The sequence below is a fragment of the Suricata suricatta genome, chromosome 2, assembly GCF_006229205.1.
Source record: "Suricata suricatta isolate VVHF042 chromosome 2, meerkat_22Aug2017_6uvM2_HiC, whole genome shotgun sequence".
In the NCBI taxonomy this organism is placed as follows: domain Eukaryota; kingdom Metazoa; phylum Chordata; class Mammalia; order Carnivora; family Herpestidae; genus Suricata; species Suricata suricatta.
The window spans coordinates 169,428,904-169,453,264 of record NC_043701.1 but is presented as its reverse complement, the minus strand read 5'-3'; the positions used below and the strand labels follow the sequence as shown (position 1 = coordinate 169,453,264).

The 24,361-nt window shown below is 42.3% G+C and overlaps 1 protein-coding gene across 9 annotated transcripts in view; it reads right to left on the bottom strand.

Annotated features, from left to right (window-relative positions):
• Window positions 1-24,361, bottom strand: part of VTI1A (vesicle transport through interaction with t-SNAREs 1A) — a 344,985-nt gene that overhangs the window by 70,376 nt on the left and 250,248 nt on the right. The gene's annotated exons all lie outside the window — the stretch shown is intronic.

The following is a 24,361-nucleotide window of genomic DNA, read 5'->3' as shown; positions in this document are numbered from 1 at the left end:
CTTATCCATACAAAACATAACATTCAGTGGTTTTTAGTATGTTTACCAAAGTGTACCACCACCACCACCATCATCAAGTTTAGAAGATTTTCCTCACTCTGAAAGGAAACGCTATACGCATTAGCAGTCATTCTCCGTTTTCCTTCAACCCTCTAGTTTTAGGCAATCAGTAATCTACCTTCTGTCTCTACTTTTCATACAAATGGATGCATACAATTTGTGGTCTTTTGTGACAGGTTTCTTTCACTTAGCATCTTTTCAAGTTTCACCCAGGTCATATTAGCACTTTGTTCCTTTTTATGGCTGAACAATATACCGCATTTTATTTATCCATTTGTCAGTTGATGGACATTTGGGTTGTTTTTACTTCTTGCTAGTATAAATAATGCTACTATGAATATTCACATACCAGTTTCTATAGGTGTATTTTCACTTGTCTTGAGTATATATCCCTAGGATCAGAAATTCTGGGTCATATGACAGTTCCACATTTACTGTTTTCTAAAGTGGCCACATTCTTTTATGTTCTCTGAGCAGTGCACAGGGTCTGATGTCTCCACATCCCTGTCAACACTTGTTACTGTCGGTCTTTTTTATCTTAGCCATCCCAGCAGGTGTGAAGTGATATCTCACTGTGGTTCAAATAATTTTTAAAGAAAACGTTCACAAAAAATTTCTTCATTGTTTCCCCACAACCAACTATGAAAGCCAACCATTCTATAGATGTGGTATCTTGGATGCCAGACAGGACTGAAGGAAGTGTAGGGGGGAAAAAAGCATGCAAGAAGACCACCCAGAGACTTTGGATGGTCAGAGTCTTATCTTGAATCTACCACATTCTGAACTTCTAGACATTTAAAAACACAAAATGATCAAAACACTCCCAAAGTCCACTTAAAGCCCTAACTTCTTTGGTTGTTATTTTGGCATTTTCTTTGCATAATTTACTTTAAGAGAAAAAACTAAGTCTTAGTTGCAACGTGTCATTTAAAAAAAATGATGAATTTGGTTCTGATTGGCCATCCGTAGCCACTGTGCTAAGCGACTAGCTTCCATGCTTACGTTCTCACTTTCTGGGGGGCTTGGACCCAGCAACAAGGAAGATAATCCTCCTTTGTGGACATTCCCACAGTTAACTTCACTCACATCTGGATGGCAGTTCAATAGTCCACTGTTATTCAAACAATTTGTAATCACACATACTGTGTGTCAGCTAACAAGCCAGGGTGTATGGCTTTTCAGTATTCCGTAGCATGCAGCACGCACAATTTACAAATAAAATAAAAATCTACAGCAAAGACAACGGCACATTCTTTGTTGAATAGCTGAGTAAAAAGAGCTTCTCTGTTGAAAGACAAGACATCACTTGTTATTTTGACGGTAAATGAAAAGAGGTTCAGAAAACCATATTTCATCTGCTAAGTCTCTTAACATGGGAAAGTCCCGTATCTGTAGCAATGAATAATCTGAGGCCATATGTTTCTTTAAGCTGGGCTAGAAGCAGGACTGGCCAAACAACCACCAGCAGTATGAAATGCAGCTGACAAAATTCTACAGCCTGATCCCTCGAAGTCATGGTAGACTGGGGAGAACGGGAAGATGGACATCCTCACCACGGCCAATTGTTTTTCTCATTACTTTCGACTGGGAGGCTGTAGGGAGGGAGGAATTGAGTCTAACTTCCCAAGTGGCTGAGCAACGGTTTTAGAAACAAAGGGTTTGATAAGGCCAGAGGAAGTGAAGTTGAGCTTGTCCCGAGAAACAAAGGACTGGAGAGTCTTTCCATACGCACAGCCACTAAGACCTCGGACAAGTATGACAAGGTGGCAGAAACGGCTTGCCAATGACTGATCATCATCAGATAGGAAGGTGTTGGAAAATGCACCCGGAGGTGCAGGCTCACAACATTCCACCTGCTGTGGGCAATTGGCAGCTTGGTGGCCTCTGACCCTGAGGGTCTGCATGCATCGCTGGGAATCCGGAGTCCATTCCGAGCAAGTTCAGGCTTTAGAACACACTGAGGCCTCACTGTGGGATACTGTGGCCAGGTCATCGCTTAATTCTGTAAGACTCAGGGACCGAATGATAAAACATTCTTGTCCATGAGTGTTACCCCCAAACCCCCAGGCTTTCTCCACTGGCTCTTTGCTCACAATGCCATAACTTAACTCCTAGGCTGTGCAGAAAGCTTCTTAGTAGAGGATGTCCCAAGTCCAATGTAAACACAGTTCTGTCATCTTGTAAACTCAACAACCTTTGCAAGAAAATAACCATTAAGATCCAGGTGGCTCATGAGAGGAAGAAACTGTCATTATTTTCAGGAGTGGGGAGAAAAGATTAGTTTCACATTGAACTTCACACGTCTTGGTTACTCTCCATCCATGAAATATTAATTTCTTTCATATTTGAGGTATCTAGTCATTTTCCCCCCAATTTGTCAGGCATTCATGGGGAACCTATTATGTGCCAGGAACTGGCCTGAAACCTGGAGCTATAAGAAAAGGGGAACACAATCCCTGCGCTCAAGGTTCTCATGGCCCCAGGGGAGAGTCAAGTCTGCAGAAGCGCCTGTAACATGAACCGATAAATGTGAGGTTGGGGGAAGTGAGGAGGAACAGAGGAAGGAAGAGCTGCCCTGCCCGAGGCCCTGGGAGAGCTCCGCTGAGAACTGGCCCGCTGCAGCGGGACCCTGCAAGAAGACTGAGCTCTCTCTACATGGAGGGAGCTGCAGGAAGACAGAACATCAGGGGAGCTTTGCCAGTGAGCACTCCGCTTTCCACGGCCCAGTTCACAACTTCCCTGTGAGACAATACTCAGATTGGCTAGACACCAGGTGAAGAATCGAAATCCCTCCCATACCCCATTCTCAGTATCCAGTCACCCCAATAATTGGCAAAGGAATGAAGAACTGAATTGTGATGTAGTGAATAATCCAAACGTCATTAGCCAGACAGAACATTAATCTTGATCTTGATTAATCTTGCAGGAGGGCCTACATATCCGCGTCTAGATCTGTTTATGGGGAGAAGATCTCCATCTTGGGCTCTCTCCCCTACAGCTGCCGGAAGGCACCCCTTCCATGGCTCAGGTGTCAAACCGAGAATACATAGGAAAACCAAGAAGAAGTGCAAGAAAAGTGACTCAGCAACAGAAAATCAACTTCTAATTTGTTTTGATCTCCAGAAGTATGTCCCGAATGGAAAGGCGGCCACAGGCAGCTTTCATTTGCCAGATTACTGTAGGTCTCACTGACCTTGCCAGTCATCTCCGCACGGAGGGAGTGCTCTTGTTCTATTTTGGAGGCACCACTGCGTTTCACGCATAGAGGCTTTGCCTCAAGATCACAGAGCTGGACTGAGACCTTACATGCCGTCCCTGCCACGCCCCGGGAACGCAGGCTCCTTGCTCACAATATACCTAGAATGCTCCATGCCTCTGTCTAAGGCATCCCGGGGAACAGAAGATGGGAAAGAGGCTTTCAAAATTCACCCCTATTATTTTGCTAGTACATTTTCTCTCAGTTCATTTTTATCATTTTTTTAGTTACCTCCTTATGGGACAAAATGAATAATCCACAACTCATTGGAATTTCTCGTTTTTAAAATAATTGTCAACTGTTGAGCAGGTTTCTCTTTTGATCATTATGGAATCACAGAGGTGTAGGGTGGGAAGGGCCAGACGTGTCATCTAGAACCTCAGCACGTTTGATGTGCTATCTCCCCCATGATAAGCATCCTTGCCAAATATTTAGGCGCTGTATGTATGAATACTACCACTGCCATCGTCTCACTACTCATTTTCCATTCAGGGCAGCTCTCTCGGTGAGAAAGTTTTCTCATTTTAAGCCACAATATGTGTTCTAGTAATTTCCACCCACCGGTCCTGGGTCAAGCCTTGGGGCCACAGAAACAGATCACATCATTTTTCTGCAGAACAACCTTTGTGAAAGTTGAAGCGAATTCATTATGGGGCCCTCGTCACCATCTCTCACCTCTGTCTCCTAATCCAGAGAGATGTCTCCAACTTTGGAATTTAGAATAGGCTTTGGCTTCTTACCAAAGGAGTTGTTTTTAGAGTCATGTCCCTCCTAGCATTCAATTTGTCTTAACTCTGCTGCTTGTCCCAACCAACAGAGCTTTGTCCCTTCCTTCGTCCTTTCACTCCAGCTGTTATTCATCCATCTGCTCATCCATCTATCCACCACCCACCCACTCACCCGGCCATCCGTCCGTCCATTCATCCATCCGTCCATCCCTTCCTGAGAACTCACCATGTGCCAGGCGCTGTTCTAGACACCAGGGTTGGAGTAGTGAACAAGATAAAAGAGGCCTTTGCCCTGGCATAGCTTGCAAACCAGTGGAGGCATCTTATGATGATCAAGGAAATAAATGAAGCAAAGAGAATAGAGTATAATATATTTGGTAAGGTAGACAGGAAGAGTGTGTAGGAAGAGTGACATTAAACTGAAACCTTAATGAAAAAAGGAGCCAGCCAGCTGGGAGACAAAAAGCAGAACAAGATAGTCTGAGAGGTATGGAAGGGTATGTGTATATTTATACATAAATATATATATACCATATAGTTATATATAATTATAACTTATATATACACATATATAAACATGTAAAAATATATATTGTATATGTTTCATTTCACAACTCAGAGTCATGTATAAATTTAATTTTACCTGCTTGTAGCAACAGCAAGTCAAATTCGTCCGTCCCTCTCTCTGTGGATGATGAATACTCTATGTTGCTTTTCTCCAGAATTGGAGGTCTTGTAATATATGAGTGAAGTGCCATAGGGGACTCAATGACCAGACCGACAGAGTATTAATTTCACCTAAATTGCAGGATTCTTGACTCGTCACGGAAGAACGGTGTATTTAAACGAAAAGCCAATTCACATAACTTAAGAACAGGCTTTGTGTGTTCTAACCAATTACATCTCCTCTTCTAGTTTTTAACAGCTTTGTTTATGAAGCCCATATTGGAAATTAAATGTTTATTACCATTTTTTGAAGGTGAGGTATGGAACTTGGCAACGTATTGATTAACAACTTGTGGATGGCTGGGGTAAAGAAACCGGTTTTGAACCCTGCTGTACACAATGCATCAGCAGAGTGTTTCAGCTGTTTGTAGACGCAGAGCTTGCCAGTTTGTAATTAGTTGCAGATTTTCAATTACTTCTCAGCAAACAAAATAGTTTCATTTGCATTGTTTACTTGGCATTTAATTTTAAAAGAATCCAATTGATTATTTTTAGACAGCTGACTTTGGAGGGTTGGGATAAAATAAGTAGATACATTTTTGAGTAGCCCTACATTTGTATTTTTGTTTTGAGTGATGTCAGGGTACAGAACTTGGCCTAAATTCAATCAACTCTATCACACAATCCCAAAATGCCTCCTGTGCAATTTGTCAAAAAATTTTTGGCAATTGCATATAAAACTGGAGATTTGTAATGAAGAACACAATCGGGGGGGGGGGAGGGGGAGGAAGCAAAGTTTCATTTTCTGCTAATTGAGATTGGTAAACCACTGTGGGCAACTTTAAATTCAATAGAACATCAAAATAATTACTATTTTAAATGGTAGTCCATGCTTTTTTTTCTTTTAATTTTTAAATGTTTATCTATTTGAGAGAAAGAGAAAGAGAGATAGAGAGAGAGCGAGAGAGCAGGAACAGGGTAGGGGCAGAGAGACAGGGGGAGACACAGAATCCAAAGCAGGCTCCAGGCTCTGAGCTGTCAGCACAGAGCCCTGAGCGGAGTTCAATCTCACGAACCATGAGGTCATGATTATGACCTGAGCTGAAGTCTGACACTTAACTGACTGAGGCACACAGGAACCTCCCCCCCGCCTTTTTTTTAATCAGACTGGTTCTCGCCATGACTTAGGGCTCCTTCTTCTTTGGAAAAAGAAAATTCAAATTATTCAAGAAAAGATTTATTGAGGTGTTAGAGATACCACCAAATGAGTAAGGCAAGATCTCTATCTTCAAGAAGATCAGAGATTAGTGGGGAAGGGACAGAGATTTATGTAGAACCCTCAATAAAGACTGGCTATGATGAGTCTATGATAAACGAAAAGCCACGGGATTAGAGAGGAGGAATTCATTCTGACTAGAGGATCAATGAAGGTGCGCAACTAAAATGAATAGATGGTGAAGGAGGAACGGATTCTCACAGCTGGGGGGAGAGGAAGGACGTACTAGGGAGAAAGAACAGGATGCATAAAGAGCAAGCATGCACCTTGAGCAGAGAGCCAGGGGCAGGCTCATACTGGATAGAAACCAATGTTTCAGGTGGGGAGGGAAATGGGGGCGGAGGAAGTGGAGGAAGAGCTGTGGACAGCCTTGGCTAGCGCGGGAAGGAGCTTGGCCCCTGTTGTGAAGGTGGTGAGGAGCAGGGAAAAGTACTGAGCAGGGCGGTGGCAGGACCAGATGAGCCTGGGCTTGAGAAAGACCAGCTAGGGGCTGAATGGTGTCTGAGAAGGGGTCCGAGCAGTAAGAATATTAAGGAGAATCAATTTGAGGTGTTTCAGATGTGAACTCAACAGAGCTTGGAGAAGACGCAAAACCTAGGATGAGAGAAAGAGAGTGGGTCCAAGCTGATTCTCAGGCTCCCACAGATGGCAATAACATTATCCAAAATAGGACGCATGAAGAGGGATCATTCAGATGGGGCCAGAAGAACACCCTTTGCCACACACACACCAGAAAATGCCGAAGTAAAACAACATGGCCAATCTCGAAAACATGATGTTAAATAAATGAACAGTCATAAAAGACAATATACCGTCTGATTCTACTTATACGAAGTATCCAGGAAAGCAAAATCCATAGAGACGGCGGGGCTGGGGGGGATGGGTACAGGGTTTCCTTTTGGGTAATGAACTGATTTGGAACCAGAGAGAGGTGACATTGTGAATGTTAAAATGGTTAATTTTGTGCTACGTGAATTTTACCTAAAAAAAGAAAAGGAAAAAAGAGAATAGGAAAAAGGAATAAAAACAAACACAGAACCCCCAAAGCATCAAGGCAGTCCACGGAACCCTTGTTTTCAAGAATCGCACATACCAAGAATCTCCTCTTAAACGCAAGAGGTATCAACCCAGAAAGAAACAGAAGAGAAGGCGTGTTAGTGTCCCTTCACGGGGCTTATGTCTGTCTGGTTCCCAGTGGACATGCTCCTTTTCTTTGGAAGGCCTGGACTGACAGCCTTGGGAATGCTTCATTGGCAAGAACCGTATTCCTTGAAGGTATGGGCTGTATTTGGGGACCATCCGCCTTTACTTTGTCAAACTCTGGCTGACCTGGTAATGTGAGTAGTCAATTTGTCATGTGGGAGACATGTTAGGGGGTGGGGAACAAAGAAGCAAAGCCCATAGAGAGAGGAGCATGTAGGTCAGGAAACAGTAAGGAAAACTTTCTGGCATTCACACTGGTCATCAGTAGCCCCAGGGGAATAAAGGGCTCCCTGATGCTCAGTGCATCATCAGGAAGATTAATTAACATTTGTAAAGGCCACACACAATGTGAAAGGCCCAGTAATGGATCTCCAAAAGCTGGAGTCCCTGTTTTCCAGAAGGGTCATGAAACAAGGAGTGGAAAATATTCCCTAGAAGACAGAGCTGGGTGACCTCGGCCATGAAGAACATTGCAAAGAAACGACTGGGCTTGTCTGGGATTCTCTTCATTCTCAAGTTGAATCTGATCTGACGGATGTGGTGAGTAATTAAGCCCTTGTCCATTCAGAGTCTGAATGCCTGCACGGCGCAGAGAATGGGGCAGGAATAACGAGAGGCACAGCCCCTCCGGGACTATTCAGGAGTGCTTGAATTTGCATGGTCACATGAACCCGAAGGAAGTGGATTATGCCGGCCGGGGCAGGAAGTGGAGACCGCCAAAGCTTTCTGATTTGCATAAATCAGAAGGCTGGAAGGCAGAGCCGGTGGAGGGCTCTCCAAGGAGGCCAGGTGTAGCTGACTTTCCTCGAACCCAGCACATTTCTGTAGCTAAGATGCCTTCTCACTGAGGTTATCTGATAGGTGATGTCATTTGCTCAGAAGTTTCGTCAGTACGTACCATTAAGTTGTCAAAAAAGGTGACTTTTTTAAAGCAAAGTTGCTGCACAGTCTTCTAATGAATAGAGTCTTTTAATCACCTTGAATTAAAGGTGATTGGGTAAGGGGTAAGGCATTTTATTATGATTACTGCTGTCAAATATTTCTAATTGCACGACGAGGTGCTTAAGTAAAGGAATTGTTTATGGCTTTAAAAAACAGTTAATGCCTCTCCAAAAGGATTATTTTCTTTTTAAGTTTCAAACGAAGGCTACCAATTAATTAAGCCATTTACATAAAAATGTCTTAGATCAGCTACCTGCAAAGATAAAGGATGAAATCTATCCTCTAATTGGAAAAAGAAACACTTCTATATATGGTAATAAACATATAGACGTACGCTACAAAAAGCAAATAGAAATCATTAATTAAAACTGAAATGTCAAAAATTTCATTTTATTCTATACAACATTAAAAATGTTGGTGATGTCATGTACTTCTATTGAATAGCTTTGCTTTAAATACGGCTTTCCATGTACATGGTTTTACTCAGGTTTTTAAATTTTTATTTATTTTTATTAGAAGTCATGTCAAATTACATGATGGTTTTAGAGACTGGAGGTTAACCACCCTTCCTTTCCCTCGCCCCCCACATGTAGCTAACTTTGTATTTATTATCTCCCAGATTCACAGACATCAGTCAACTGAGGTCGGGGAGAGCATTCAGACCTTGCCCGCTTAGGTTCTGAACGAGTCCTACACTTGATACAAACAATCATTACAGACCCAGAATGGAACAAAGAAGGCAGATATTTACTAGTGAAAAACTGAAGTTCCTTAATCACCTTAATATATATAATCAAATGGAAATTACACATTACCCAGACTAATTATATATAATTTCTTGGCATTAGGTATAAATTATTCAGACTATATCAAGGGAGAAAAATAAAAAAGACTCTTCTCCATAGCAGGATTTTCATTGTGAAATAGATCTCACAGCAAATCCCATTTTCTGGTATCTCCCCTTAAGTCTTTGATGACCTAAGTTTGTTTTTCCCAGTTTTTTCCAAGCTGAGACTGTGCTGCCATTTTTGTAGTTGGAATTGGTCTTTTCATGACTGCTTCCTGGAGTGATCAGCAATGTGGTCCTTGAATGAAATGTCAAGAAGAAAAGCGGGAAGGGAAAAGCGGATGGAACAAAAAATGTGAGAAGAAGAAAGAAGGAAAAAGAGCAGAGACAAAACAAGGAGGAAAAGGAGAAAGAAGTTTAAAATCACCCAGAAGGTACACACATCGTGATAAACAGGATGGACAAATGCCTATCGCCAGAGACTGACAGGAGACGAACAGCTGATATGGACAGGCCACCTGCCAGAGGGGCTCCGTGTGTTGGTGACCTGGCAGGAAGTGACACTCAGGCACCCAGGCTCCGCACCGTTCCTCACTCTAAATGAAATTAAAGGGACCTCTCACAGTTGCTCTTTTGGACTGACAAGTTCAAGCCCCAAGGTGACTCTCAGTTGGCCGGGCTCTCTCTGCTTTACAAAGGCGTGCAGAGGGCAGGGATTATCAATAAATTCCATGAGACGCATTCTCGCAAGTCAAAATGGAAAACTCTGAGTTCTAGCAAAGTCCTTAAGGATGCAGAGACACGAGGATCACAGAATGGAGGAAAATATGGTCTATGGGTGGCTGTAATGTCTCTCCCTGAACAAGCCCATTTCCACCTTTAAAAAGAACTGATAGCTCATGCATTCTTCGAAGGAGCTCAGTGTGATCTGTACAAGTGGCTAGCGTTGTTTTCACACTGGCTTGGTGAGAAATATGCCCTCTTTTATAGTCGGTGAGGCCCAGGTCGAGAGAAGCTAAATGACTCGTCCCAGGTGAAGCTGCCGGGGAGAGAGGTCCTGGATTTGAGGTCAGCATGCCCAGCCCTTGGCCCTGGAACGTTCCGGGGGAGTATCCGTTTACTACCCACTAAGAGGGTTGGAGGGACTCTAGAATTACACCCAGACAAGACCGTCGGCATTACCACTGCATCCCTGAGGACACACTGGTCCTTTTTCAAAGTCTCTGTAAGAGAGCATTTTATAGGTGTCTGGCCTGAGATCAGACAGTTCTCAAATGGAGTGCTGACCTGACTGTATTTTATTTTATTAGAAAACATTTTTTTAACGTTTATTCATTTTTGAGAGACAGAGAGAGACAGAGAGCAGTGGGGGAGGAGCAGAGAAAGACGGAGACACAGAATCCCAAGCAGGCTCCAGACTCTCAGGTGTCAGCATAGAGCCTGATGTAGGGCTCGAACTCCTGAACTGTGAGATTGTGACCCGAGCCGAAGTCGGACGCCCAACCGACTGAGCCACCTAGGCACCCCTGACCTGACTGAATTTTAATTGCTGCGTGTCCCAATCCTTGACAATGTGCTAGACCACAGAAGGTGCTGTTCCTTCACTGCTTGGGGGTGCCTAGGCATCTTTTGGGGTAGATCCCTTCCCAGTGCCCATACGTCTGGGCTGGATTTCCTGCTACTTCTGTTGTATGGATTCAATTTCATGGAGGAAAAGCTTTCGTCCGATTCTATACAGGGATATAACTTCTTCACCTCACAGAGCCTTAGTTTCTTCAACTGCAAGACTCAGACAACAATTCCTATCTTTTGGGCTGGTTGACACTTAAAGATAAGCACATTGCTTGGCACAAAAAGGCCCACAACAAGAGGTAATTATCACAATTATTATCACCGAAAAAGAAGTGGGAGCGGTCGTTTAAGGCTAGAGAAAAGCTTTATTTTCATATTCTTCTTCCCAGAGGTTTAAACTGTTCAAGTCTGTTTGCATTTTCTTTCTTTCTTTCTTTTTTTTTTTGGTCTCTGCTGATATCAACGCATTATTTAAAGAGTGTTAGAAAAGTTAATCCAAGAGAAACATACGTTTTGTGTCACTGACCTCTTTAAGTGACACTTTTTTCATTAATTATTACCTTTCAGTGATAGTGTTGTGGCCAGTTTCTATTCCCTCTGGTGGCTTATGAGAATTCAGGGACAAAAAGTGATTTGGAACCTTTCTAGAGTCAAGGAGCACTGGGGCCTCTCTTTTAAACTTTTAAGAAAAAAAAAGGCAAATAAAATGAAACAAAACAAAACAAATCACAAAAACAAAGAAAAAAAGGCCCTGAAGGCCAGCATAATTGTTCAGGCTGAGAAGTTAGACCAGCTTGGCCACTTAGGAGAAACGTGATCTGAGTAAGTTGTTTGCTTAATTTATGAAATGAAATCATAAAAACATTTATCTCTTAGTGATATTCAAGGCTTTGAAACTCCACTAGCATAGAGTGGTTAGCCTATGCCTGGTACATAGGTGCACTCAGTAAATGGTTGCCATAATCATGTTGTATCAATAACCGCAGAGGAGTTAGGGCATCGGGGCAGGAAACATTTACTGGTAGATATTACTGGAGAACACTAGCGGTAATAATGTTCTAGTAACACTACTCCAGAGTCCCCCCTTTTCACACAGAGCGATCCTGTTCCTTTTCTTCCATTTCAGGAAATTCGTTTCTACTTGAAAGTAGGCATTAAGCTGAGCCCTGTGTGATGTATGTGTTTAAAAAATGTGATGGTGACACCTGGGGTTATCAGTCTTTTTATTTGTGGAGACAAAGGTCACATCAGACCTCAGCGAGTGTGCATTTCAGGGCCACGTACTGTGGACACGCTCCTCTATCGCCCTCAGTAGCCTGTGCGTGGTAGGTAGGACACCGTTTTTTTTTTTTGGAGGGGTCTTTCTTACACGGAGATAGAGCAAACATCCTGTGCTATTCAGAAGGGATGTTAAAAAGCAAAGTTACTTCTAGAAACTTCTGGTTCACTTAGTAGTCATTGATCAACATAAGCCAATTGTCACTTTGTAGGGAATGCCCTTATACCATCTACTACTCATTTCATCAGTTGTGTGAGAGAGAGACTCAATTTTTCTTCTTCAGTTACTATTTCTAATTTTCCTCAGTTGGAAGGAAGGAGAGAAGAAAGGACGGGAAAAAGAAAGGAGGAACTCTGTCTCTTTATGTGAGGTGTGGATCCACAGAATCTGAGAACTGTCCTGAGGTAAAATCCCTTTCTCTGGAAGACGAGACAGCTGGTGACTTCCAGTTCACGCAGCCTTGTCCGCAGCCTGTGTCACAGATGCACCGCGTGGTGTCAAGGCGGCTGCAGAGTGGCCCAAGGCATGCTGGGAGTGTGGAATGGAGTCTCGAGGTGCCCGCCACGGTGAGGGCGGGGAAGGGCAGGATCCTCCTTAAGCTGGTCTGTTCTCAGGCCAGGAGTCTTGAGAGCTAAAGGTGACATTTCACAAGCCCAGTCTTTCAAGACACGATTTTGGATTCCTTCAAAGAGTAGATCTTACTAATCCCACATCCTCAGGGAAGATAGAAAGAGGTGATAGAAAGGTTTGGGAGAAGGAAAAATCTGGACAGGGAATATGCTACCATTTCTCTCTTTTTTTTTCCCTTTCATTTACGCCATCTCATTCTGGAGATTACATAAATTATGTTCTTCCTACCATTAGTGGTATTATACTTGAGACCACTCAAATTTTTCTGCCCTGAAAATGGGCACCATTTGTGACTGACTTGTTAATGCATACAGTGTATACACTGAAACACACACCATGTCGAAAACCTCACAACTTCTGTGAGGACTAGCTACTTAAAGTTACTCCACTTACCTCATGTTCTGTGAGTCTATTCGGTGAATAACTATAATTTATTTCCTATCAAACTTTCTTTATGTAGGGAACTCCAACTCCTTATGAACGACAGGAGTTTCCCCCTTCCCTCCACAGGGTCTCATTAGGGAAAGAATGTGCCTTCTCTCTTTGGAGACCAGTTTCCGCTCAGCTCAGTCTTCGCTCAGCAAAGACTCACTGAATGCCTACTGTGTGCCTTGTCCTAGGTAAGCTTTATAGAGGTAGCCAGTGGACACAGACCTGAAGCAAGTGTCACAGGCAAAAACAAAGTGACTGTAGGCTGAGCAAAAGTATTCTGGGTTTCACTGCTGTTGCCTCTTACACCGTCTGAGGTGAAGGACCGGTTTTTGCTTCCAACCACTGTGAACTGATAAGGGGCCCTATTCTCATGGCCACCATGCAGCTCCTGCCACATGCAGCTCACCAAGGGCACTCAACAGCATGCCAAATGGTGTCCTGGTCAGCGAGACAAGTCCACTGACTACGTGCTTACATGTTGTAGCAAATACCACGTTGCTATGAATGTTTTTAAGTGCTGACTCTCAATTTCTACACTTATGATGCCATGGACTGACACCAGATAGTTCATGAACCAGCATGAGGAGCGGCTTTAGACCAAAGGATGAATAGTGTTCACTGGCGTGATTTAAAGCTGGCATCTTGGTTCTAGCTATGTGCCTTCTCGTCCGGACTTCCCCCCCACCTCCAAATTCTGCTGCTTCCAACAAACCAGCGCAAATCAGGACTTAGTCTGTGAAAACAAATTTAACTCCAAGATAATTTGAATTCCTCAAAGCCAATGAAATTATCTACCAAATTTTGTGTGTATGCACCTTTTCCTAGAAAGTCCAAATGGGTACGTGGCCTAGAAATGGTTAAGAGAAACTAATGCCTCCACACTTTTTCATTGCCTGGCAACTGTAGTTACAATGTCAACCTGCAACCACCTAAGTTTCCCCAGAAAACACACACACCTGAGGGGACGGTTGGTTTTATAAAGGCTCCCCAGCTCTGGTGAGTGGGCTGTTTCCCTGGTGTTTCAAAACACTGTTGTTCAGAGGTAAGAAATAGATTGGATTTGTCTACCAAAGACTTGGAGAGCGATAGGAGGTGAACTCTCTTCAAAAAATAAATAAAAATAGTCTGTTAAAAAAAAAAAAGAGGAGCACTATTCTTCAGCATGACGGAAGTATTCTCTACATTGGTGTCTTAGAAGCTTGGAGGCAAGCGGGGTACCCAACTTAGAAGGGAGAGATGAAAGTGTAGAGAGGGGACGTAGGGGCTGCTTGGAGAAGAGGTGAGCACTGGCTGCCATACGTGATGGGGGACGAAGTATCCAGGCGGAACCAGAGGCCCCCAGAGGGCAGGAACAAGGACATAACCAGGAGATGAAGTTACACACATAATCATTGTAAGAGGAAAGCTATCCCTAGTGCCCAGACCATGGTCTTTACATATTACTTCCCATAGAAAGGAACTAGGATTCCTTGTAGAAACAGCTGATTCCATATTTGGGCCAGGAACTCGGGATATCTTATTCTGCTAGAGAAGAAAGACTAGGGGAATTATAGGAAAAGGTGACCAGGGGCAACCAGAAGGGGCTCCCATTGACCAAAGATGGGACATTTGAGCATCAAAAAGAGCAATTACTACAAGAGGCTGATGCATATGAAAAAGCTAAAAAGCCAAGTGTTTATAGTAATATTCAGTGAGAAAGAAGCTTCATGGTCACTTTTAGAGGTTGCTGGTGGAATTTCATGTTTTGAAAATTGATAAATGGAAAGAGGCATTTATGCCTCTTTTCTTGTATGAACTGTATTTCAGAATAACCAAATAGTTGATAACAGTAAGTTTTTCTAAATAGAAAAATAGCTAATAAATGCAGAAAAAATGATAGAATTGAAAATCACCATTTGTAACCCCTAATGGATGTATGCAGTGATACCAATGGTTGGTAAGAACTATTAGGTTAACAGGTCCATACACAATTTTATGATGGATGAATCAGGCTGACCACACCTGGACCCACAGATCAATCCTGACATCAATACAAGTTGATCTTTGCCTCCTGATGGGATGCCACACAGGTATCCTGCATCTCATTCAGTTTTTAAACTAATGAGTAATTTACAGGAACTATGGAGAAGAGAGGAACATGCTGAACAGCACAAGGAAGATGCAGAGGCCAGATACATAACGTGAAAATTTTTATAGGACAATGATCTGATTTTCTTCAACAAATAAATACAGTAAAAATTGGGGGAGGATCTATAATAGATTAAAGGACACTTAAGAATGGATCAGCCAAATCCAACAGGTTTACCTTCTTTGGACCCTGATTTAAACTGCCCAACAGTGTGGGGACATCTGTGAAACAATTAGGGAAAATTGAACCTGGGCAGATTATTATTATTATTATTAAATTATTATCAAATTTGTTAGGTGTGATAAGGGTATTTGTGGTTAGGGTTTTAAAGGTTATGCTATATGTGCTAGAGATACAAACTGAAATATTTATGCACAATCAGGTATCTGGGATTTGCTTAAAAATACTCTAGCAGAACAGAAAAGGGAAGGGAGAAGAAAGCAAGAATGGCTAAATGTTGGTAACTGTAAAAGTTGGTGTTGGCGAACATGGGGTTTACGACACTTTTCTTTCTCAGGGTGTGTGGGGGGGGGGGCGGTGAGAGACCGAGAAAGAGAGAGGGAGAGAGAGAGAGAATAAGAGTAAATTTCTGCAATAAAAGTTTTGTTTGTTTTAAAGTCTCACAGAAAATTAAAAAAACAACAACAGGCAAGTCGATGAAAATCACAACCCTTATCTATGGCGTCTTGGAATTCAGGCCCACACTTGCCCCAGCCCCGGGGTCTGTGGGAGGGTGAGCACAGGTCATACGAAGGAGTTCAGTCTCACCGGTCTCTGTGGGGCTGGGTGACTAGGTGCATGGGAACTCATGGGGAAAGAGCAAGTGTGCTGAATCCACAATCCTCAAGTGAGGCTGGGCCAGCCTTCTGATTGGTAGGAGGGAAGGAGGCATCCAGGATCTACTCTGGGAGAGGCAAGCAAGAGTATCCTAGCCATAGTCTAGCGTCCTCTTTAACCTCATTCCCAGAACAAATCCAAAACAAGTACCAACATAACATGCCATCTGGAATGCTATAATGCACTCCTGGCAATAGGCCATGCACTCAGAGCTGTAGATGATTGGCATATTTAAAGGCCACACACATCTTTTCTTCAGCCCTCTGTCTATCCTCTTATATGTTATTAATGCATTTAGGGAACAGTAATAAATTTGGACTTGGAAGGAGTTTGGTCAACGGCAATAACACCAAACTTGATACACAAACGACCTATCAGGACCTATAATATCTCCATGCCAGCTTTTTTCAATTAAATGACCACAACTAGCAAACAACTATTAACACGGGGCCTATGTGGGGTACAAAGATATGCAGTGTCTGCAATGGTGAGCTGCAAAATGCTTGTAGGAGAAAAAGGGGGAAAAACCCAGTTTCTCATATAAGTTCTTGAGACAAAGATGTTATTCAGCTTTACAATCCTTTGAGCTCCCCCCAGGAATATTCCACCAATTTCCACATTGTAATGGAAGGCTGTCTTGATGGAAACTGTGCTAAAGAACCTGTAATGTCCGTGTAATGTCCACATCTGTCCTAAAGCCCAGAGAGTCAGGGATTCTTATTACTCTACCCTTGGTAACTAGACCTACCTCACATTATTCCTTCTTCAACGGGAAACTAAATAGAAACTACGCCTGATTAGGCTGCTCTTTAGTCGTTTACCAGGGGTTATCCCATGCATTCAAACTGTGCTTACTGTTTTGCACCATTAGTCCAGGACGGTGGAGTACCAAGCGACTGCTTCCTAGTCAATTGCAACCGTGCTTTCTGAACCACAGACCCAATCATTGAGCAGGGCGGGCGGCCGCTTGAAATTGAGATTGTCCTGAGGATTCAGTAGGTCAGTCTGCCATATATGGTGCATGGTGGTCCCAGTTATCCAACAGAAACAGCATGACCCTAGGCCCCTGGGGTGGCAGAATCCATTCTTAAAGAGTTAAGGAGTGTGCAGAACTACAGGAGCTTATCTGTTTAAGCCTCAACGTCTTGTATAAAACTTCACACAAAACAGTCTTCAGCTCTCCCTTGACTTACAATAAGGTTACGTCCCCATAAACCTATCGGAGGTGGGAAATATTATAAGTCAAAAGGCGTCTGCCACACCTACCCTACTGAACCACATAACTTTGCTTAATTTACCTTAAATGTGCTCAGAACTCTGACATTAGCCTAGAGTTGGACAAAATCATGTAATATGAAGCCTATTTTATAATAAAATATAAGTAACCCGTTGATTATCTCAAGTGACTTACTGAATATAAAATCATCTCACACGAAGCCTATTTTATAATAAAGAATAAACATGTTGAAGATCTCGTGACTTACTGACTGCTGTAGTGAAAGTGAGGAACAGAATGGTTGTGTGGGGACAGGACGGTCCTAAATGTAGTAGTTGTTGACCCTCACGATGACACGGCTGACTGGGAGCCGCCCCTGCCCAATGTCACCAGAGAGTACGGCATGCTATGTCGCTGGCCTGAGAAAAGATCGAATTCAAAGTCTGACGTATGGTTTCTATGGAATGTCTACTGCTGTCACGCCACCACGAAACTGAAAAACGGTAAGTCAAACCATTGTAAGCTGGGGACCCTTTGCACTTCATTATGAAGTTCTGAGCCTGAGAAAACACACCACTGAGGTTGCAGCTTCGTTCACAGGGAAGGTCCGGGCCTGTATGAAGCCATGTCCAGAGCGAACCACTTCCTCAATAGCTACTTAGCTCCTATCGCTGACCGGACTGCTGCTGCTGCTGCCACTGACAACAGAACAGTGATGATGGTAATAATTGTAATATCAAATATGTAGAGTTTTTGTTTTCTTTCGGGTCTTTACCTTAGTTGTTATCTTAGAAGTACCAGCATAATCTCCATTTACACGTTAAGAAACTGAGGCACAGAGAGATTAAGGGGCTTCTGGGTGGCTCAGTTGGTTAAGCACCAACTTTGGCTCATGTCATGGTCTCGTGGTTCGTGAGTGTGAGCCCCACATTGGACTCTGTGCTGTCAGCGCGGGGTCTGTTTTGGATCCTCTGTCTCCCTTGCTCTCTGCTCCTCCCCTGACTCTCTCTCTCTTTCTCTCAAAAACAAATAAACATTAAAAAAAAAAAAAGAACCGGAGGCACAGAGAGATTAAAATAACTTGTTTGAAGTCACAAAACTAGTAAGTGGACAGGCTGTCTGGCTCAAGACCAGTAGTGTGACTCACTGTGAGTACTGCCTCTTATCATACTTATGAGCATTGGCTCTGAATTAATAATCTGAATTCTAAACAGTGACCTGAATTACTAAAGCAAATGTCCGGATTTTGCCTGAGTTCATGCTCAGACTAGACTAGTTCTTCGTAACCATTGTTCCATGTAAGAATTGCCTGGAGAGCTGTTAAGAAATCCTGACGTTGGGAACCCACCCCGAGGGATTCATTTGGTCCAGGGTGGGGCCTGGTCTCCTGTATTTTTAAAACATTCTCCAGGTGATTTTCACATGCAACCAGAGCTGAGAACCACGGGGCAAGACTGAAGTGCTTTGCAAAAGTGAAAAATACATTTGCCATTGCTGCATACCTTCTCTTCCCTCTTGGATTGTCACAGAGCACAATGGTGTATTAAACGCTCTTTTTCAAACTTACTTGAATATGGAACCTTGCTGTGCACAGTGTCTACAAAGGTAGATAGGAACTGCTGTTCTAACCATTTGGAAACCAGCAACTTTGGTTAATCATTTTGGATTCTCTCTTTTAAACAGAAAACTTTGCACCTTAAACGTCCAAGATGGGGATTTATGAGAGTGAAAGTCTCCTTCTTCAATAAGGGTACAGAAGATCCTTAAGCCAGCTTATTCTCTTAACTAAAAAAGATTCACAATCTCATAGTTGAAAGGGACCTTAAATACCATCTCATTTCTCTTGTTACCATTAATACACACAGACAGACAGACAGACAGACACACACCCCCCAATGCAGAAATCCTTTCTAGAGCATTTTCCCAGATGGTCATCCAGCTCTAGCTTGAACAGTTCAATGACAAGAGACCTCACTCCTTCACAAGACAACACATTTCATTGTTGGACAGATCAAGTCTTCTTTATATGGGCTCCAAATTGCCTCCCTACTTCTACTTAGTCACAGCCCTGTTGTTGTCTGGAATAATGGTATAAAGTCTCTTTTTTCTTTCAAATGAGTGCCCTTCAGCACATCATTAAGGCGGAGCATGGTACGTTGGAGGGAACACAGAACTACACAGGACTCAGGACACTCAGATATGAGATGTAGGTTTGCCTCAGACTTTATCTCTCAGCAACTCAAGCACTTCAGGCATCAGGTAGAAAAAAATACATAAAAACAGAAACAATGAAAAACTTGTCTTGAATAATTATAAGCATCAAAATAAAAGTCTAAGGCTTTGTAACTGAAGAGTACTCTATAAACATGTTATTATATCCATACGTAACTTAGAGTATTGTATTTTTATGTCTGAACAATTCTTCTGTCGTCTGAAACACATATTGTGTTTCCAAAGTTACGAATACTGGATGTGTTACATAATTACATTAATGATGGTGCAGGAATGCTTCATAATGCCTCTTATCTGTTACTTGCATCAATGATTTAGTGATCAGAAATAAAAGTCTTCTAAGATGGCATGGGTCACCATGTGCTCATGCTATCTTTCAGGAGTCTGGCAGACCAGAGGAAAACAAAGAGAACTCTGGATTTGAAATCAGAAGGTCTGGGTGTGAATCTGTCATTTGCTAGATAGGTGCCATTGAACAAGTCCATCAACCCATTTCCCCACACATAAAAAGGGAGGATGATAACATCAATCTAAATAAATAAAACCAATTGCGTTGAGTGCTCAACAATAAATGTTACTGATTCTAAATTTCAGAGCATTTCACCATTCCCATGTTTTTCAAATCAGTGAGAAGCCATTTGAAAAGTGCATTATATTCCCTCTAGAGTAAATAAAGCACTTGGTTACCTGGATTCCACCTGGAGAGAGTTCCAACTCCGCCAGTAATTCCCAGTGTGACCCACACTATTGTACTTCTTGGGTCTTTGGCTTCCTAATTTATAAAATGAATTAATTGGACACGCTGATCTAAGCCCTTTTCTAGGTATGGGTCTGGGACTATGATATCCTTATTGCAAATCAAATTGGAAAATGTTTCAGAAGTAAATTGGTTTCTCAGATCAATTCAGTTAGTCCACAATCCCCAAATACTTCCACTGTACAAAACAGTGTCTTCAATTTGCAAGCCTGTTTGAAAACTACTCCCCTTTAGGAAGATATATTTGTTTCCAACTTAGCTCTGCTAGCCACGTTCCTGAGGCAAGGTACCAGAATTAAAAAAAAAAAAAACAACAAACCTCAATAAAAACAGACATTTCTCCAACGAAGAAATACAAATGGCCAATAAGCACATAAAAAGATCCCTGACATCTTAGCCAGTAGAGAGATGCACATCAAAACCACAATGAGATCGTTTCTCACACCCCTGGGATAACTATAATCAAAAAGACAGACAATAACAAGTGTTGGCGAGGATGTGAAGAAATTGGAATCCCTGCACGTTGCTGGTGGGAATAGAAAACAGTCCAGCTACTTTAGAAAAACAGTTTGGCCGGTCTTCAAAACATTAGACACAGAGTTACCATATGACTCAGCCATTCCACGCCTAGGTATACAGCTAGGAGAAATGAAAACATATGTTCAAGTAAAAAAAACCCCAAAAAACCCAAAAAACCAAAAAAACACATAAACCTGTAAGTGAATGCTCATGGCAGTGTTATTCATAATAGCAGCGGCATCCATCATGTCTATCATTGACAAATGAATAAATCCACTTTGTATATCCATATGATGGAATATTAGTCAGCAAACAAAAGATATGAAGTACAGATAGAGGCTACAACCTGGATGAACTTCGAAAACCTTATGCTAAGTGAAAGAAGCCAGACACAAGAGATCACATACTGTATGATTCCATTTAAATGAAATGTCCAGAAGAGCCAAATCCACAGAGACAGAAAGTAGACCAGTGGTTGTCAGGGGCTGCTGGGAAACAGCGGCTGCTAATGGATACCAGATTTCTTTCTGGGGTGGGTGATGAAAATGTTCTAGAATTGATGGTGGTGATGGTTGCACGACTCAGTGAATACACTAAAAGCCACCGAACTGTACACTTTAAATGGGTGAACTGTATGATATGTAAATTATATCTCAATAAAGCTATTAAAAACTCAATAGAAGCACATCATCATTAAATTGCAAGGACCAAGGATCAACTCAATTTAAATCAAAGTGCAAAGAACATGTGTGTTTGTGTAAAACTATGTTATGTGGATAATTGCTTTATATGTTTCATAGCTTTAAAACCATTTTTGCATTTGGATCATTTTTCAAGGAGGAGCTGAAATTTAAGGAAGGAAAATTGAATAAACAGGCTATTGTGGCACACAAAGTATATTTCTTTTATTTTACTACCTAGGATTGACTCAGCCGTGTAAAATGCCATTTAAAAAAAGAATGACAAAGTTTGAATGAGAAAATGTATTTCATCGTGGAAGATAAAAGTCTTTCCTTCTCTACAGTGAATACAGGTAATTTCAGAAGCAGCGGCTCCTAATTATTCACTGTTGAAAAGCTAAAAAAAGGTTCATATTGAAAAAGTGACCTCCAGTTTGCTTTGTGAATGAAGGCAGACACAAATTCTCATTTTCCTAGAATCCTGGTTGATAACTGAGTTGGGAAAAGCATGCATTTCTTCATTATAGAGCAGTCGACTGTTCATTTAAATAACAATAAGCTGCATAAAAGTCACAAAAGCATTATCTAGCAATTCCACTGTGTTGAAATGCATTATTAGTACTAACAATGCCAAATAGAGTAAATAAATGACTGTCTTCTTATTTTCAGCATTATTCCTGATTACTTAGCTTTATGAAAGGGTAGCATTATTATTAGTGGTGCATTCAACACCTTGGTCAACACTATTGCTTGGATAACTCTTGAACTGGAAGGGATTTTAAAATAGAGCTATGTTTTTTTCTAGATTATCCAAGAGTGAATAATCCTCCAATCCACTGCTTATGGATCATACATTTTTAACAGAAAATATTTGAAGAACCCAACTTCTGTTCACTATATATGTGTAAAAAGTGGAATTAAAGTCCTCATTAAGGATAGCACACTTGCAATAGTACTTATTTAAAAATGTAAAATTTACATCAATAGTTTAACTTTACATCAGAAGATTCCCTCCCAAGAACATGCTAATGCTTCCATTTTTAAAGTTCCTTGAGTCCAACGTCTGGGCCCTTTTATTTTATTTTTTTTTACTTTTTTCTTTTTTCACTCTCTGAAATGCCACCGATTAACCTTGTTACGAGAGCACCATCAATCGTCCAAGTGCATGGCAAATAAAAGGAGAGATTTCAAATCATTCACTCGTGAGTCTCTAGTCTGCTTTGGTTAGATGAAAAGAGGCATCTCGGTTAAAGATCTGAGCCATATTTGGCTTTAACAGTGCTCGATCGAAGTACAGATCCCCTGAAATGGGGCAACAGGTTATATGCTTATAAAGCGTTAACATCCTGAGGAGAACATTGCGCACCAGGGTGATTGACTCTCCTTCAGGAAATGTAAGTTTTTGGGTGTGTGTGGTGTGTGTGTGTGTGTATGTGTGTGTGTGTGTATTCACTGAAGCCTTAGGTTATGGTGTAGGAAGAGAGCAGGAAACACAAGTGCATTAATATTCAGGTACAGGATTATATGAGTAGAGGGAGTAATTCTTGAAGGGTGTGTCACACAATGGCTTTTCTAAAATTGGCTGCAACAATACTTCCCATCCCACTGTTTTTCCACAACCCTGTCATCCCCGCAGCAAGGGAGAGAGTCTATGTCTCATCCCACTGAAACGTGGCGGGCCCCTATGACTGTCTTCATGAATAGAATGTCGCATGGGTGACACTGTACGACTTCCTAGGCTGGGTAAGAAAAAGCTACACAGCTTCCCCCAGTTTTGCTCTTGGAACTTATCTCTGGGGCCCTGTGCCGCCATGCCAGAGCCTGCCATGCTGTAAGGAAGCTCAAACTAGCTCCTGCAGAGAGACGACTTGGAAAGGCCTTGGGACAATGAAGAGATGGAGGGCAAGATGCCGAGCCAGTCCCTACCTGCTACGGGAACTCGTTTCTTCCCAAACACATCAGCGCCAGGCTCTGTCTGAAGACAATCTCATAAGAGACTCGGGAGACAGGACACCCAGCTGAGCTGTTCCTCATTTCCTGACCCACCAAAATCGTGGGCAATAATGAAGTTATCGCTCATTATTATTGCTCAGACACTACATTTTGGGGTAATTACTTACGCGGCAGTAGAGAACTGGAAGAAGAGGAAAGGAAACCAGAATGGAGACTCGTATCATAAATAACGCAGAGGGCGTATATGAAGTCAAGTCTTTCAAAGCATGACATCTAGACATGCAGATAAACGTAATGGAGAAAGACTCTTTGTAAATCAGCAAGGCTGGCCCCAATTCAGTCTTTTTTTTTTTTTTTTTAAGGTTTTTATTTTTGAGAGACAGAGACAGCGCAAGCAGGGGAGGGTCAAAGAGAGAAGGAGACACAGAATATGAAGCAGGCTCCAGGCTCTGAGCTAGCTGTCAGCACAGAGCCTGATGCGGGGCTCAAACCCATGAACCGTGAGATCATGACCTGAGCCGAAGCTGAACGCGCAACCAACTGAGCCACCCAGGCGCCCCCCAATTCAGTCTTGATTCAGAGCTTAGAACTCCTATGCAGCGGGTCAGTGTTCCCACAGGGGCAGCTCTTGATTTCCCATGGTGTGAAGAAACATGCCTCGAACTGCATGAGGCACAGTCTCCTCCTCCTCTGTTTGCTTGGAGGGGTCCTGGCAGTGGTGGGCAGGGAAGCTAGAGCCCCTCTAAGACACCCATTGGTCCAAGCCCTGACTCCTGGTTTGCCTTTCATGCTGGAGTAAAACTGTATAGTTTATAGTTCCTGAGCACAGTGTGTATTTTGATGCCTCCATGTCCCTCTTTCCTCTTATTTGGCAAACTCACACTTATGCTTCAGAACTCAGGCCAGGCATCACCAACTCCAGGAAGTCCAACAGGGCTCAGAACTCTTTGTGAACATCTATGGTTGCATCATACTAAAGTTTATGAAAACAATTCTTGTTTAGGTGTGTTTTCTCACTAGCTGGTGTGTGTTGAGAAGGACATACAAATTATTTACATTTATATCTTTACTACCTACGACCTCCCTCATCACAGTAGCTGGTGCTTAGTAAATGTGTGTGGAAATGAACAGGTAAACATAAGTTGGCTTCAAAGGACTCATTTGGTGACAATGTCTCCATGCTTTTCAAACATCCCATGCTGTTCCCT